The sequence below is a fragment of the Gossypium arboreum genome, chromosome 10 (assembly GCF_025698485.1).
Source record: "Gossypium arboreum isolate Shixiya-1 chromosome 10, ASM2569848v2, whole genome shotgun sequence".
In the NCBI taxonomy this organism is placed as follows: Eukaryota; Viridiplantae; Streptophyta; class Magnoliopsida; order Malvales; family Malvaceae; genus Gossypium; species Gossypium arboreum.
Window position 1 is genome coordinate 63,776,811 of NC_069079.1, and position 17,556 is coordinate 63,794,366.

The 17,556-nt window shown below is 33.8% G+C and overlaps 1 long non-coding RNA gene across 1 annotated transcript; it reads left to right on the forward strand.

Annotated features, from left to right (window-relative positions):
* The first annotated feature begins 2,309 nt into the window (after positions 1–2,309).
* On the forward strand, positions 2,310–4,839 carry LOC108489024 (uncharacterized). Its single transcript, XR_008271938.1, has 2 exons — positions 2,310–2,403; positions 4,590–4,839. It is a non-coding gene; the product is annotated as an uncharacterized LOC108489024 (long non-coding RNA).
* The last annotated feature ends 12,717 nt before the right edge of the window (positions 4,840–17,556 follow it).

A 17,556-nucleotide genomic window follows, 5' to 3' on the forward strand; every position in this document is an offset into this window, starting at 1 on the left:
AAAAAAAAGATTAGTATAGTGATATATTCGAGAATTACAGTATCTCTGCTTTCTTATGATTCTATATGGTTATCTGTGAAAAATAGCTATTGAATGACTGTAACTATATTTCAATTTCTCTTATGTTCAAAATGCATTATTGATAATTGGGACATTATATATCTATACGGTTGAGATGTCAGCCTTATTATGGCACTATGATTTTAAATTATCTGATGGTTGTGGCTTCAGTATGGTTCAAAGCTTCGTTGATTAATAATTGAAAAGTTATTACTTGACAGTCGAGATCGATTCAGTTGTCTAGCTTGATTAGATTAATTGCTTGAAGGATTAATCGAGTTACTTGTATCTGAATTTATCCACAGGGTGGAAATAAAGTTTGAATGTTCACGGATAAATAGATGAATATTCTGAATGCATGATTCATATTCTAGAAGATATGATACAAAATTATATCCATCAGAACGATTTTATTGAGAAATGTTCTTATAGATCGCGATTGGGAAGTCTGAATGATGTGATAATTATCAATAAAGTGGTAAACAGTTGAAGAAATTGTTAATTGAAGCGTCAGTTCTCAGGTGAAGAGTTATTTGACACAAGAATTAATGATGGTTTGAACTGTTGAAAGATTATGAGTCAGCGATTGATTATCAATCTGGACTAATGATTATAGTCTCTAGGGTTCTGAGCGAGAATCTTTATGTGTTTTACGGCCGATAATCATGTGATTAATCTTATCAAATGATGAGTAGTTATTGGCTGAACTAGAAACTAAATTGATGTTTAATTAGAAAATTTGTAAGGTTAAGAGGTGTGTCAGTGAATTACAAGTTAAAAAGGGTACAACGTAAATTAATTTCTGATTTAGAATTTCAGATTGGAACCTACAATTGTTCGTTATGTCGAGATAGAGTTCGTGTATTGAGAAATCCAGAGATTTTACAACAATTGTGACATCTAGCACTGTGGTAATTATCTGTCCGTACGGGGAGTACTAAAAGAGTGCTAGTTTTCATTGTTCAAATGGAGACACGAGGATTATATCGTGTTACTAAAATAAACTACTATGAGCTTTGGGTATGGAATTACTTTGTAACACTGTGTTCTAGAACTTGAAAGCAACCGAGAAAGACATTTATTGTTGGTTAAGTTTGCATATAATAATAATAGTTATGAGATGAATGTTAAGATAGCATTGTATGAGTGTGGTATGGTTGCAATTACTGAACTTCGTTGTATTGAATTGAATTTTTATAAAAAGAATTTCGGGGTCGATGTGATTAGAAAGACTGAAGGGAAATGAAAGTAATTCATGACCGTCTAAAAATAGTTTCAGATTTACAGAAAATATATGTGGGTTGATGCGTAAAAACATTGAATTTTCAATTAGAAAATTGAGTATTTGTGAAAGTATTATAGTGGGAATAGAATTTCTCGATTTAGCTATAAAGAAAAGTTGAGTTCGCAATTCATCGGACTGAATGAGATTATTATCAGAACTTGAGAAGAACCGTCATGTGTTTCTTATATATATGATGTGATGATACAAATAAGATCCTTTATCTATAGTATCTCTTACAGAAGTAGAAACTCAGCTTGTTATGATGTATAGCAAAGAGCAGATCATAATCTTAGCTTATGAGATTGAAAAGTTGAGAAATCTGAGGCTAGGTGAAAAATTGTTGAGGTTGGTGAAAGAAAATTCACTAATTTATTCTTTGGTAAGATTTTCGGGGACGAAAATCCCTAAGGGGGGAAGAGTTGTAACAGCCCATTTTTAGGGTTAATCGAAACAGTGGTTTCGGGGCCACCAAATCCGACGAGTAGGTTTGTAAATATTATATTTAATATTTACGAGTTAATTGTGATTTTAAAAATGTTTTTGATATTGTGATATTTGTTTTATAAGTGATTTATTAAGTTCAAGTGGTATGACCCTAAGGTCAAGTGAGTTTAGGCAATGAGGTATTGGGACCTCATTTATATAAACCGAGTCGTAAATATTTTTATAAATATTTACGGAGTGGCAAAAAGATGGTATTAAAGTTTCGTTGAAAAATTTTATCGTTTCGATAGTTAATTAAGCAAAAAGAACTAAATCGCGTAAAATGAAAAAGTTACATTCTAATTGTTTAAGTGTTTATTTTCCATGATTTACTAAAGTATAAGTCCCTATTTATCAATTAAACCATTACTTTATGATAGTGGAGATTGGTGGTTTGGCATATATGAAATTATGTATTATTATAAAGGACAAAAAGGTAAATGGAATATTAAAATGTATTAAATAAAAATAAAACATAAAATGGCCATGCAAATTTTATCTCTTGGCCGAATATGGAGGAGAAAAGAAAGCCATTGAAGCTTCCTTAGTTTCGGCATTTGCATGAAGTGATTTAGGTATGTTTTGTGTTCGGTTTTTGATAATTTTTATGTTTTTGAGATCGTTGCTTCGTACTCTAGCTAGCCCGTATCTCTGATTTCAAAACTGTTAAAGTATTTGAATGTTGCCATTGTTGAGTGCATGAGTATTTTGATAGTTGATGATGGAAAATAAATTATTGTTGTTGGATATACATGTTTTGTAAAGTGAATTTTGGTAAAAATGTCAATTTTGGATTAAATTGTGAATTATTAAAATTATGTGGTTGAAAGTGTGAATAAATGAAAATATGGGCTGTTATGAAGTAGTAGTAAATTTGTCTAGGCATGGGTTTGGCCAAAAAATTGAATGAATTTAATTTTTCGAGCTTAGGGACTAAATTGTAAAGAAGGTAATTTTTCCATAAAGTAATTTATGGGCTGTTTTAATACCATGAATATTCGGTTAAGCTTAATTATGGTTAAAAATAGTTAATTTGCATTTTTTTGAGCTTAGTGACTAAATTGAATAAAAGTAAAACTTTAGGGGTAAAATAGTAATTTTACCAAAATATGAAATTGAGTTAAAATGAATAGAATATGAATTGTAATAGTTGAATTTGATTGATTAGATCAAGTTAAGCCTCATTTGAGTCTATATCGAGGAAAAACGAAGTATCGGATTCGTCGATCTAATTTATCGTTACCGCGAACGAGGTAAGTTCGTATGCAATAAGCATTGTTAAATTTATGTTTCTAATGGTTTAATATCGTATAAATTGTATATACGTGAATATTTTAACGTTTGATGACATATCGACAAAATGTGGCACTTAGTTTGCGGGGCAATCAAATATGGTACTTAGTATACGAAATATAGAGAATGACACTTAGTGTACGAAATATTGAGAATGACACTTAGTGTGCGAGATATTGAGAATGACACTTAGTGTGCAAAATATCGAATGATTCAAAGGGAAATTATAAATTGTGATTGAATGATTAAATAGAGCAAAGTGAACAGGTATACATGCTATATTATATGAATTGTTTATGAGACGACTTTATAATGGTGATATTTGGGCTTTGAGCCTAGCAAGCTTTAAGCTGGTGAATAATATTATCGGGTTTAAAACCTAGCAGGCTAAATGCCGGTGATTTGATAAAAGTCTAAGACTATGAGACCTTGTGTTAAATCGGCAATTGAATTTGTTCAATGCATTAAGTTGGCCAGGTATGTGATATATTCTTATGCATGTTAGATCGATTGGAATTGAATCATGAGTGTGAAATGAGAAGCATAGGTGAAAATGCCTATGTCATATATGTGAGTAAGGGCAAAACCATCGTAAATTATCGATAAGGGTGGACTATGTGCGGAATCATCTTATAATTGCTAATTTAAACGGTTGTCTGCGAATCATTGAGCATGATGTGTTGTATTGAGATTATGCTTGAGTGAAATTATAGATATGTGATGAAATTGATTGGTGATATACATGTTTAAATAATGTGAATGCAAAGAATGTGTGAAAGAGTAAATTTGTAATAAATCTGCTTGGGACAGCAGCAGTAACGTGAATTTGGAAAATCACCATAAATTTTTGGAGTTGAGTTAGAAGCTGAATAAATTATTTAATTAAAGCTTAATGAGTCTAGTTTCTTATAAAAGAAACCGTGTAAGCAAAAGAATTTCTGATAATGAGATATTTGAAGTGGCGTGGGATAGAGTCAAATGACTTCGGGGTCCCCTGTTCTGTTTTTAGAAAATCATTATAATTTGTACAAAAATTGTTATAAGATAAAATTTATATGCTTAGACTCCTTAATGAGTCTAGTTTTAAATGAAATCAAATAGAACATATTTTGAATTCTGTACAATGAGAAATTTGATTCGTAGTGAAGAGTGGTCAGATTAGTCAAACAGTGAAACAGGGGAAACTTTAAGAAAAATCTGGTATTGATTGGCCAAACCTAAAATTCTTAAAATTTTATGGATGCAAGATATATGAGTCTATTTTCAGGGAAAATTAGCGGCAATTGATTTGGAGTTTTGTAGCTCCAATTTTAAATAATTTAGTGACTATTGCTCAGGAAGACAACTTGTAGTGAATTTGTGATTATGTTGTAAACATTGATAAAACTTGTTAATGAGTTGCTTATTATTTTCTTATGAACTTACTAAGCGTAAAGCTTACTCCCCTTTTCTTTCCCATATTCCCTAGGGTTGCCAGGTTAGCTCGGGTTGGAGGCCGTCAGAGATATTATCACATTGTCAAGTCTACGCTATCGGCGTAAATAAATCTTAGTGTTTCGAGTCTATGGCATGTATAGGGTTGTAAAGTTGAGTAAGTAAATGATACAAGACTAAGATATTGGTAAATATTTAATAATGCCTCATGAATATTTTAGGCCTTGTAAGCCCGATTAAAGGATAATATACGTGTGTATGAAAAGTTTAAAATTGATCAAAAATTTTTCGGTCTAGTTTTATATAAATGGATGAGTTTAAATCTGGTAGCACCTCGAACCCTGTTCCGACGAGGGATACGGGCGAAGGGTGTTACACTTAGCCACTTAGCCACTCTTCCACAAGGCTTTTTGATGCTATTTTCCCCTATCTTTATTTAAAAGCCCAACTACTTGCCAACCTTGATTCTTTTAATAATTAAACTATAATTTCATTTATTCCTAGGTTCGAACTCAAACCTTAATTAAGACCTACTATAATTATCACATGGCTAGGAACATAAAACACAATTTTTATCAAAGCCGAAAACAAAAAAAGTTCGGGATTTCGAGATTTTTGGGTTTCGAGATTTTTGGGGCGTTATAGTAATGAAATTGAAGCTTGTCAATCAAGTCTTTAAACACATGAAAATAAGACGTAATATGAGAATAACTCGCAGATGGGTTAGTAAAAACATTTCTCACTTTCTCTTGACCACGATCTTTTTTTTTCAATCGTCTCTTTTGAAGACTCGTTCTCACTTTTTATTTCATTTTCATTTTCAACAATGTCACTAGTTTCTTGCACTCTTTCTTTTCTTTCTCCAATCTCTTTCTGCTTTTCAATTTTCTTTTTGTTCTCACATTCTTTTTCATCTCAATCTTGTTTCGCTTTCTCTCACTCTCTTTTTCTTTTTCAAATTTTTTCTTTCATTTCTTTTTTTCTTTTCTCAATTTCATTCAATATTCTCTCATTTTCTTTTATTAGCATTTCTTGTCTCTCATTTTTTTTTATTTCTTTTTCTCTCAATCTTTCATTACAAGGTGGAGATAATACAAAAGAATCAGAACGATAGACTTTTCGTTGGAAAGAAGTGGAAGAATCTTCATATAAGTCATGACCATCTCTTTGTGAATAAGCCTCCATAGACGAGTATTTATATGAAACACGTTCACTTTTTCGTAAAGACTTCTCTGTAGATGAATACTTTGAGACACTTGAAGAGAAATTTCTACCTTCTCGTTGGTAACCTTGAAAGGTTTCAAACTCGTGGAATGCTTCATACCGACTCGACTTCCTTGATGAATAAGAATCTCGATATGAGTCTCTTTCTACATAGTCATTGGATGTTTGTCTCCATAATGATCTTATTTCTGTCCTTTGATTTGGAGAAATTTGTTCCCATTGGGCTCTTGCTCACTGGCCCCGCTTTTCGACACAAACCAATCGTTCTTGTAGGGGTTTTAATTTTCTATCGAACAACCGGTCCATCTCTTTCATCAAATCTTGAAGTTCAAATTCTAAAAACTCTCATCGAAACATTATTTATTGATGGAAAAGAAAAGAATTTAAAGATAAAAATGAGTACCTCACCAATACAAACCTTACGTTTCACTTGCAAAGAAAACAAAAATGGCACTCCACTTGTGTTTACACTCAAGATTGGCTTTTCAACACTCCAATGATCTCACAACTCACTTTTGCCTTTTTCTGCTCACGTTCGCCTCTCTAAGTTCTCAATGGACTACTTAGACAAATCAACAATCGTTGTGGAATCGACTCACAATTTTGATGTTCGATTTTGTGTAGGTAATGATGTTAGGACAAAAGGGTAGGCTAGAAATTAAAAATAGAAAGATTTAAGTGTGGCCGAAATAGGAAATGAATGAATTGATTCGGGCAGCAATGAAATCCCAAGCTAGCTTCTTTTTTTTTTTTTTTTTTATTTCCAATGAATTTTGTATTCCCAAATACTAATATTTCACACTTTGAACTTCAATGGATACTGAAAAAATTTTTTAATATGAATTTTTTTGTCAATTTTTTTTGATAAAATCACAATCCTATAAGGCTTAAGACGTCGATACTTACTCTAATTTTACTAGCTCTGGTACTAAATGATATGAACTTGATTTGGTGATGATTCGAGTCGTATTAGTTGCCCAATCGAGAAATTGAGTAAGTTTGTTCATTATAAGAAAAAGGCTGAAGATGGATAGAAGATAGGTTCAAACAAAGGTTCAAAGAGTTTGGAAGTTAGATAGAGGAATTTCGACTAAGGAAAAGGCTAAACCAACAATATAGAGATTGTCAACCTAAGGCTTAAAAGCACTTAGATGGATAATGAAAAGTAAAATCAGCAAATAAACCTTGACCCACTATCTAACGAGATAAGAACCAAAGGTATAATGAACACCACACTTTGTAGTGATAAGTTCGAAAAACAAAGGAAGGATAAGACGCCACAAGCCTAGCTTGATAAGTCAGATTAGTCCCAAAAAGAACAAGGAGATTCGAACTCTCACAAGTTTCAAATATTTCATAAATTTAGCAAAAGTAGTTTAACCAAAATAATGTTTTCTTATAAGCTATTTATAGGCATTATTATGACTATTCAAATTCAACACTCATATAAACTATTAACAGAATATTATAATTCGGTTATCACTCTTAATGGGCAGTCAAAGAGTCATGTCTTTTCACTTGATTCATGCATAGCTAAAAAGTCATGCCTCTTCACTTGATGAAGGTTTAATGGTTCATTATGTAACGCCCCGAATTTGGGCCTAGAAGTATTGGGCCTTGAGTATGGGTTAGTAGGGAGGTTGTATATAAGTAGTTAATTGTGCAAGAAAATAACACAACTGTGTATCTGTTTCAGTGGTTAAGTGCTCTGTGAAGTGTCTCAGAAATCTTAGATTCAAACCTAGGCTTTAGTAAAAATTTTAATTTTAAGTGAATAAAACCCTGGATGCTTGGATGATGGCCTTTTAAATTATTGTGTTAAGTAAATGACACAAGGAAGCATGTGGTCTAGTGGTTGTGGCGTCATTAAGGTTGCAAGGGAGCTTAGGTTCAAGTTTTGGCTCTTGCAATTTATTTTGGTTTTTTTTTTAAAGGAACCTGGACTTTGGCATATAGACCTTATAATTAATATAGGATATTTTGTGACATAGAAAGAGCCTGTGGTGGAGTGGCAAGGTGGCGTGTTATGCAACTGTGAGGCTTGAGGTTCAAGTCCTGGGATGCGCAATGGAGTATTTATTTTACTATTTGAGCTGTGTAGGAGGTGGAGTTGGACTGGAACTCTGTGGTTGAAGTGGTCATGAAAAAAGAAATATAAGGAATTTTCCTAATGGTTGAAAGTAATCCCACATCGGGAAGCTAACATGAGCATTGGTGAGAAGCTGTCTTTAAATAGAGCGAACCAGATGAGTTGGTGAGGGGGAAAGTGATTAAGATTCAACGCAGGATGTGCCAAAAGTTGGTGATCGTGGACTTCGGCACGTTCTCATAAACAGGTCTGTATTCATGCCCTTCTTTGTTGGAAATCGACAAAAGCTGAAACTTCGACATTTGAGGCCTCACTAGCGTGCAACTGCTCGTAGGGTAAATCGAGCCCCACAAACCATGGGCGATAGACTGTAGAGGCCGCCACTAGCGTTTTCGTGTACTGGGCCTCGATAGGCCAAATTGGCCTAATGAGCCCCGTGAACCTTCTTGTGTAAATCTAACTGATAGGTGGGAAGTAGTTGGGCTTGTCATGTCATGTGCATGGCATAGGCTGTTAAGGGCTTCATTGGGCCAAAAAGGGCCGAGAGGGCCCAATGGGCTGTGGGCCCTACATAGATTAAATCCATGGTAAGTGATAAATTTTGGACTGGGTTATGTAGGTCACGTAACCGTAGCTGAATTCGGGCTAAGTGGGCCACACGAGCGTGTGAGCCCACTTGGACCGAATAATGGGTCTTAGGCCCATTTACACAATTAGGTCTGTTTAGGTTACTTAAGTCGATCGAGGCAACTGTGAACCTTCCAAGAGGTTGATTATTTGTACCGAGACCCTAGAGGGTAAAATGAACAAAATACTCCTAAGGTGTAAAAAGTACTATTCTACCCTTAATGGGTGGAAATGACTGTTATACCTTAGAGGTAGGTTAATTGATAAGTGTATGATATATGCATGACTGTATCTGAGTATGAAACCTTGCATACATGAAATATTATGACATGACATACTGTATTGGGGTTGGGATTCTGATTTGGAGGAAGTACTGTTCTGGTGGCTTTGCCACGTATTTTGATATTAGTGGCTACGCCACGTTTACCTCTATTAGCAACTTTGCTGCGTTACTATTAGCAGCTTTACTGTGTTACTATTAGCAGCTATGCTGCGATATTGGTGAGTTGGTTGGGTGAGTCGATTAATCCCCACATGGTGAGTTGGTTGGTACGGCTGGTGAGCAGGATAGATTGGGTTGGGTTGCATACCTGTATTGTGATTATACTATTTTGGGCATAGGTCCACACTGTTACTACATAGGGCTTAGGCCTAGACTATACTATTAATGAATAGGGCTCAGGCCCAGACTGTTACTGTATGCATTGTTACTATTGACCGATAGGGGATTACACACTGAGTTTTCGTAAACTCACCTTTCTTTTAACTGTGCAGGTAATCCCCAGCCTTAGACGATTTGGAGCCGTTGTAACACCCCCAACCCGTATCCATTACCGGAATAGGGTACGAGGCATTACCGGAGTTTACTAAACATTTTCAGATAATTTTGAGTCATTTATTATTCATATTTTGAAAATAACCATAACGTTTCTCTATTGGGCCCTCGAAGCCCCAAACATACATTAAAAACCAACCGGAATTGAATCGGGATAAAAAAAATTTCGCAAAATCTTAAATTATATTTCATCTAAGTACTTACCATTTCAATGCTCCTTATAATTAAATATGTTACCATTCAATCAATAGCTTGGCACTTGTCTAAGCATCATACAACAACATTGCTACTATACTTGCACATACTTCATATAAATTCAACAATGATATACCTATTTTCTCAACATATCACACTTAAGTTCAATAATAGTCTCAACTTACATAATTTCCTTATATCAACATATCAAAGATAATTATATATGTACATGTCACAAAATATATTATTCTCTTACTATTTCTTCATAAGCATATATCATTCATTTCGTTATATCAATATTTCATGCATCATCATTTCCTTATATCTTGCGTATATTTACTTTGGTAATAGTTCGTATTAAACTTAACATAAATTAAATTCCATGTATCTATACTTATTTCATTTATCTATCTTCTTAATTATTTCATACAACTATTTTGTACATATATTTCCATATGACCAATTCTTGTAAACATTTCACACAACCATTTTGTACAACCAATTCATATAACTATTTGTCATCTGGTACATATTACCTGAATATTAGTTGTTCAACAGATATCTTGGCGTCTCTCTTCCACGGTCTTATTTATCTTTGACATGATGCCATAGTGTCTTTCAACTATGGTCTTACTCATTTTCTGTCATGTTGCCATGGTATCTTTCAACCATGGTCTTATTCATTTCATGTCACGCTGCCATGGTATCTTTCAACCATGGTCTTACACATTTCATATCAAGCTGCCATGGTATCTTTCAACCATGGTCTTACACATTTCATATCAGGTTGCCATGGTATCTTTCAACCATGGTCTTACACATTTCATATCAGAGAGCACACTCCATGAACCTTATCCTTACAATGGGATTACCGGTCAGGCTAAATCACAGTAATATAAACTCATAGAGTATTGTCGAGATTACCAGTCTAGGCTAAATCCTCGCAACGACAATTACTCTAATGAGCTTGGATCCAATTACCAGTCCAAAGCTAAATTCAGACCCTAATTGGATTACCCGTCCGGGCTAAATCCATTTTCCACATATTCTTCGGGAGGGCTATATCAGGATAGGATCACCCGTCCGGGCTAGATCCTTTTTACCGCCAATTCCTTTTCAGAGATCCATCGAAATTTCCTTTCATTCAACCGGGATTTCTTCCCATTTTTTCAAATATATCAATGTTTCATCAATTTTCATACAATGAACATTCAAATCATATTCACATCAATAACATATATTTCAAGCATTAAAGAATATAATTCAAGTTACATAAACTTACCTAGCGAAATTGTAGAAATATCAAGATTTAGGAACATTTTGGTAATTTACCATTTTCTCAATTTTCACCCGATATTAAATTGACAATTTCATTCAATTTATTAATTTAGATAATAAAACAATTCATTCCCTTCAATTTGATCATTTTGACATTTTTACAAAATTGCCCCTGAAGTTTTACTTTTATTCAATTTAGTCCTTAAGCCTAAAACATGCAAATTAGCCATGCAAGCTAGATATTCATATATATTTTTCCTTCTCCTCCTCTCCATTCCACATCCTTAATGTATATAACACACTTGTAAGTAACATCATCTATAATTTTTATTATTTACTTTTATGAATATTCAAGCTGTCCATCTGTGTCATAGTCACTAAATTATTTATATCTGGAGATCTAGAACTCTAAATTAAGATCCGATAATTTTACCTGAAACTATACTCATATATATTCTTACCATAAAATTTTCAGAATTTTTGGTTTAGTCAATAAGTACAGTTTATTCTTTAAAGTTACCCCTATTCTGCTGTCTGACAGTTGTGACCCTTCTTCACTAAAAAATAATTATCTTCTCGTACAGAATTCGAATGATGTTCCCGTTTATTTATATTGAAACTAGACTCATTCAAGATTCTAAAAATATGAATTTAATCCCATAATTATGATTATCCAATTTTTTATGATTTTTCAAAGTCAAAACAGGGGAACCCGAAATCATTCTAATGTTGTCTCACAAAATTTATTATATATCATGATTTACAAATCTATTACTTACACCGTTTCTTCTATGAGAAACTAGACTCAATAAGATTTAATTTCATATTTTTTTCATCTTCTAATTAGATTTCTACAATTTATGGTGATTTTTCAAAGTTAGTCCACTGCTGCTGTCCAATATTGTTTTAGTGTAATTTATGTTGTTGTCTTGAGCTGATTTTTCTCAATTAACACTTTATTCTATCACTTTAAACTACTTTACAACTTTTGGAAATCATAATTTCAGCACTAGACTTTAATTCCAACATTTTCACAATTATGTCCTAAAATCAATTTCCATTAATTTTACTAACTTAATTCATACTCTATTTCTATTCAAGTTCCATCCCAACTCAAATTTAACTCCTAAATTTTCAGCTTATTTAACTAGTTTCAAAATTTCCTCAAATTAGCCCTTCAACATAAAACTTATGAATTACTTTACAATTCAATCCTTATTTCATTTCTAACTTGAATTTCTATCAATTTAACCATTATTTCATCATTTTACTCAACATGAACAGTATCTAAAAATCTAATATCTTTTCAAAATATCAACTTAATTTCATCAAAATCTTGTCCAAAGCTTCTAAAATATCAAAATTAACTAAAAAGGGCTCAATTGACTTACCTATTAAACTTCCAAGCTTCACATCTTTGATTTTCCTTTTTTCTTTCTTTCCTTCCCCGCTTTCTGTTTCGTTTGCTTTGTTTCTTTATTTCTCTCCTTTATTTCTTTTTCCTTTTTATTTTCCCTTTTTATATATACACACATGTATTTATACTTGAATAATAAATATTATTTATTTATTCATGTGTATATTATTAGTACATTTGTATCCATTTATAACCATATATTTGTCATTATTTAATATATTTATCATATAAAATCTTATAATATAATTATTTAATTAATAAATATCTATTTAATATCTAATACATGTATTACAAATGTATGTATTTTTATCCATACACTTGTATATTTTATTTACTATACATTTGTCTTTATATTAATTTGTTTATCATATAAATATCTTATAATATAATTATAATAAATTAATTTAATATCATTTATTACTAATATATATATATTAATTAAAATCTAAGTAAAAATCTTAGATTTTTATTTTATATGCTGCCTCACTTATGCTAAATGGCATAATTGCCATTTTGGTCCTTTTATTTTCTTTTAATCTATAATTAAACTTTTACACTTTATTCAATTTAATCCTTTTATCCAATTATCCTTAATTAAGCTAAATTCACTTAATTAAACTCTAATTAACCACTCTGAACTTTTTAAATATTTTGATAAATATTTACGGATCCTCTTTTTTTCTTTTTCTTCTTTTTTTTTTTAGTAACGAATACTCGAAAATACACTTTTCCGATAACCGCAAAATTCGGGTTATTACAGCCGCGAGGGACTCAGTGGTGGCCACACATTCGTAGATTGGTTGTTAATAACTCAATTTATTTATGCTTTCATATTTGGGTTTTAGTTATGTAATAAGGCTATTTGAGAGTTTTTGACTTTTAATGGGCTTTTGATTTCTTATATTAAACTGCTAGTCTAGGAAAACTCGAGTTTTCAAACTATTCACGATTTTCTAAAGAACACGAGCTTTAAACAACAAAGTTTTCAAAAGAACTTCCACGATTTAAGTTGAATTAATATCTCAAAGGCAAATATTTTGATCAAACGTATGTGACGAGATGATTTGCTGACCCCGTACAAAAGGTTTTACTTTTAGAAATAAACTTTTACCGACAACTCGATTTTTGAATGACGCTTTGATGCAACACACTAGATTCGACCATAGCGTCTGGGCCAAATTCGGGGTATTACATTTAGTGGTATCAGAGCCAAATTACAAAACTCGACTGTGAAATGGGTTTTTGTGGATTTGAATGTTAAATGCTGTTATTGGAAATGTGGCACACTGAGTCTTCGACATTAAATCGGTAAGTTTTTTTAACACTGATTATTGTTATGAACTGAAATGTATTACTGAAGACTACCATAGGTAGTAGGATTACACTAAAACTCTGTAGTTAGAGTAAACTGAGATTATAGAAGACTAACAACTGTAGAAAATTCTGTTTTGTGGAAAAAAAACTCTAATTGCTAATGTTCATAACACATTGTTAATAATTATTGAAATTATAAACTGATTCATAAGTCTGTAAAACAGACAACTCGCTATCGATATGAGCACAAGAGGTATCGCGGAAGGGGTATACGAGGTCGCGGTAGAGGCCGAGGAAGTGCTAGAGCGGGGACTTCAGCATCGGGCCACATGCCGGCTAGGGAGGCACCAGCCTCGCTAGTAACTGAGTCAGGGTCTCATGATCGAGCAGCTGGGGATGATGCTTTATATCAAGCAATGCTACTAGTTCTTGAAAGGGTTGCTGGAGCAAGTACTGGATCTGTAGGCCGGTGGTCAATTTTGGAGCGACTCTAATCTAATGGAGCGGAAATCTTCAGAGGTGTTTTGGGTGTATCCCCGAATGTGGAAGAATATTGGTTAGAGGTTACCGAGCGAGTAATGGATGACCTTGACTGTACTTCAGAGCAAAAATTAAAAGGGGAAGTGCCTTTACTGCGTGATGAGGCCTACCAGTGGTGGCTCACTGTGAGAGAAGGTACGCAAGCTGATCGTTTGACATGGGATTTCTTTAAAGCAGCCTTTTCAAGAAAGTATGTGGGCGCAAGTTATGTAGACGCCCGAAGGAAGGAATTTCTTAATTTGACTCAGGGGAATAAAATCGTGGCGAAGTACGAGGCAGAGTTTCTGCAGTTGAGTCGGTATACACGCAGGATAGTCGCAACTGAATATGAACACTGTGTGCGGTTTGATGATGGCCTCTGACATGAGTTGTGACAGCCCTAAATTGACCCTAGTCGGAAAGTGGTTTCGGGACCACTAAACCGAGTCACCGAAGTATTTGAATATGATATTTATTGTCTAAAATATGTGAATATGAATGTGTGAAAGTTTTAAGCTTCGATTTAGTCGATTGCATGTGAATTTAGTTAATAGGACTTATGTGTGACACTTTTGAAATGTGATAAGTTAATCTATAAGGAACTATTTGTAACACCCCGAACCCGAGACCATCGCCGGTGTCGGACACGAGGGGTTAACAAGCCAAGTTCACTTGTTTTGCCCATCCATTTGACATTTTCAGTCAGGCTGGAAAACTGCGTCACCGTCGCCTTAAAAATCATATCTCGAGTTTCAAAACTTGGAAACTGGTTTCGTAAATTTTTCCTGAATTTAGACTCATATATCCATCCATGGATTTATTTCTAGAATTTTTGGTTGGGCCAATTGGTACAGTTTATTAGTTAAAGTCACCCATGTTACAGGGATCGACTGCTCTGACCTTCGCGTGGTATAACTTGAATATCTCTCTGTACAGGGCTTTAATTCTGGTGGCGTTTGTTTCTAATGAAACTAGACTCAAAATGGAATCTGTACATATAAGGTATGTCTCCTAGTTCTTTTTGGATAATTTATAGTGAATTTTTAAAGTTGCGACAGGGAACCCAGAAACCATTCTGGCCCTGTCTCACAATAGCTTTAATATATCTTAACATGTAACTCCTATGACCATTTCGCTTCTTCCATATGAAAATAGACTCATCAAGGTTCATTTACATAGCTTATTCACTATTTAATTCTATTCGTACGAATTTTTGTGATTTTTCACATTCACGTCACTGCAGCTGGCAGCATCTGTTTTTAAGGTAGGTCTTACCTATTTGGTAGTCTCCATGAACCAACTAGTCTCGCCATACATAGGTTCATATATGATCATTTTAACCATGCCAATGGCTGATCATATGACCAACATTCCCATTTCCAAGCCATAGCCACATCATGACACCAAATATAAACATACAAACCACAATTATTCTAAGTTCATGTTTCCTTTTCGAGCCATTTTCGCATGGCCGCACATACTTACATCACAACATATTTAACAAACAAGGTAGTCCTATACATGCCATCTCAAGTTCAACCAAAAATTTATACCAAAATGGAGGCTTGATAGTGTGGATGACTTGACTTCAACGATCCCAAATCCGATTGCTTGAGCGAAATCTAGAAAACGAGAGCCAAAGCAACGGGTAAGCATTTTTTTATGCTTAGTAAGTCTCAAGGAATATAATCAACTCTAATTACAGCAATACATTCACATAGCCAAATGCATCATTTCATTAATACACATTCTTACTTCACACTTCATCATTATATAATTTCACAAAATATCAATCAATTCAATAACTGAAATTCATTAGTCGATTGAGCGAATGTTGCTCAAACATGTCGACTTTCCAATGCACATATAACGCACCTTATCCTTTGGGCTTTTCGAGTGTACTAATTGAATTCATTACAGCAACCAACACTCACCTCCAGCCCAAGATTCTTGAATATAACCGGATATAATCACGTGCACAAATGCCTTCGGGTCTTAGCCCGGATAGAATGTCTCGCACGAATGCCTTCGGGTCTTAGCCCGGATATCATTCAATTTCCCATGAACACATACATCAATTATCATTGGACATACATAATTCATTTTCGTTACTAAGGCTCAAACGCAATTATAGTCACAAGCATATTCGCCTTCGGGACTTAGCCCGGGTAGAATTCAAATACTCATGCATACATAATCAATAATCAATACACATCCATACTTTATTTCACACAATTCAAGTAGGGTCACTTCTTGAGGACTTACCTCGGATGTTGTCGAACGGCTTTTTCGGCTATTCGATCACCTTTTCCTTCCCCTTGTCCAATTGTGGCCCTCTTAGCTCTTGAGCTAATTCAAACAAATTCAATTTATTAAAACCTCATTGTGCTAGCTTATGGCCGAATATGACAAGGAGTTTAAATGGTCATATGGCCACCCTTTAGCTTGAATACACAATGGTCATGCACATTTTATACTACATCAAGCAATTCAATACAATTTATTCGAGCATCAAGGAAATGCTAAGGCCTTCAATAGGCTACCCAAGGCCGAATATTCATGTACATGTTGAGGTCAATTTTGCACTTAATACCTCACAAAACAGCATGCAATTTACTAATTAATGCTTTGCACATTGTGGCCCAAAACTTATAATATAGCATCAAGCACTTATATGTGTGCTAGGTCAATTGTGCTTGCAATTTCACAAGCATTCTTCACATCTTCTTCTTTAAACCAATATATTCATCACTTAGTTCATAACCAAAACATAATGTGCAATCATATATATGCATATATGAGCATGGTCAATTTCAAGGTGTCCATAGCCATCCAAAACACAAATTTTAACTAACATGCAAGAAGCATGAATCATGCTCAAGAATGCATCATGGCGAATATGACAATCATGCTCCTTTTCAACTTCAATCATGATAAAACAAAAAAAAAAAGCTCAAAATCTTACTCATGAGTAGAAAATCCATCATTGCATGCATCATCATCAAGCTTCACACTTAGCATGCAATGGCTTTATCACCATAACAACTTTGGCCAAATGCCATTTCCATGGCATAACAAAGATTTGAGCCATGGCTAACATGCACATCAAATTAGCAACCAAAACATGCATGAAACTCCCAACACAACCTCATACATACCTTACTCTTGATGCAAATTTAGCCAAATCACCTTCTAGATCTCTTCTAAACAAAGGAAATGAAGCAAAAATCCCTTCTTCCTCTTAGTATTTTTTGGCCAAAAAGGGAGAGAGCAAGCATGAACAAATTTTTTTTTGTTTTTGTTTTTTTTCTTCTTGGTTGCACGGCAATGGGGTATGCTACTCTCTCACACACATTTTTTTTTCATTCTTTTCTTACCCATGCCTATTTGTTTACTATTTCTCCCTAATGCCCAACAAAACATGTTTCATGACATGTTTAACCCATATCTCTTTGTCATGGCCGGCCATCACTTGTAAAAAGGGGGAATTTGACATGCAAGTC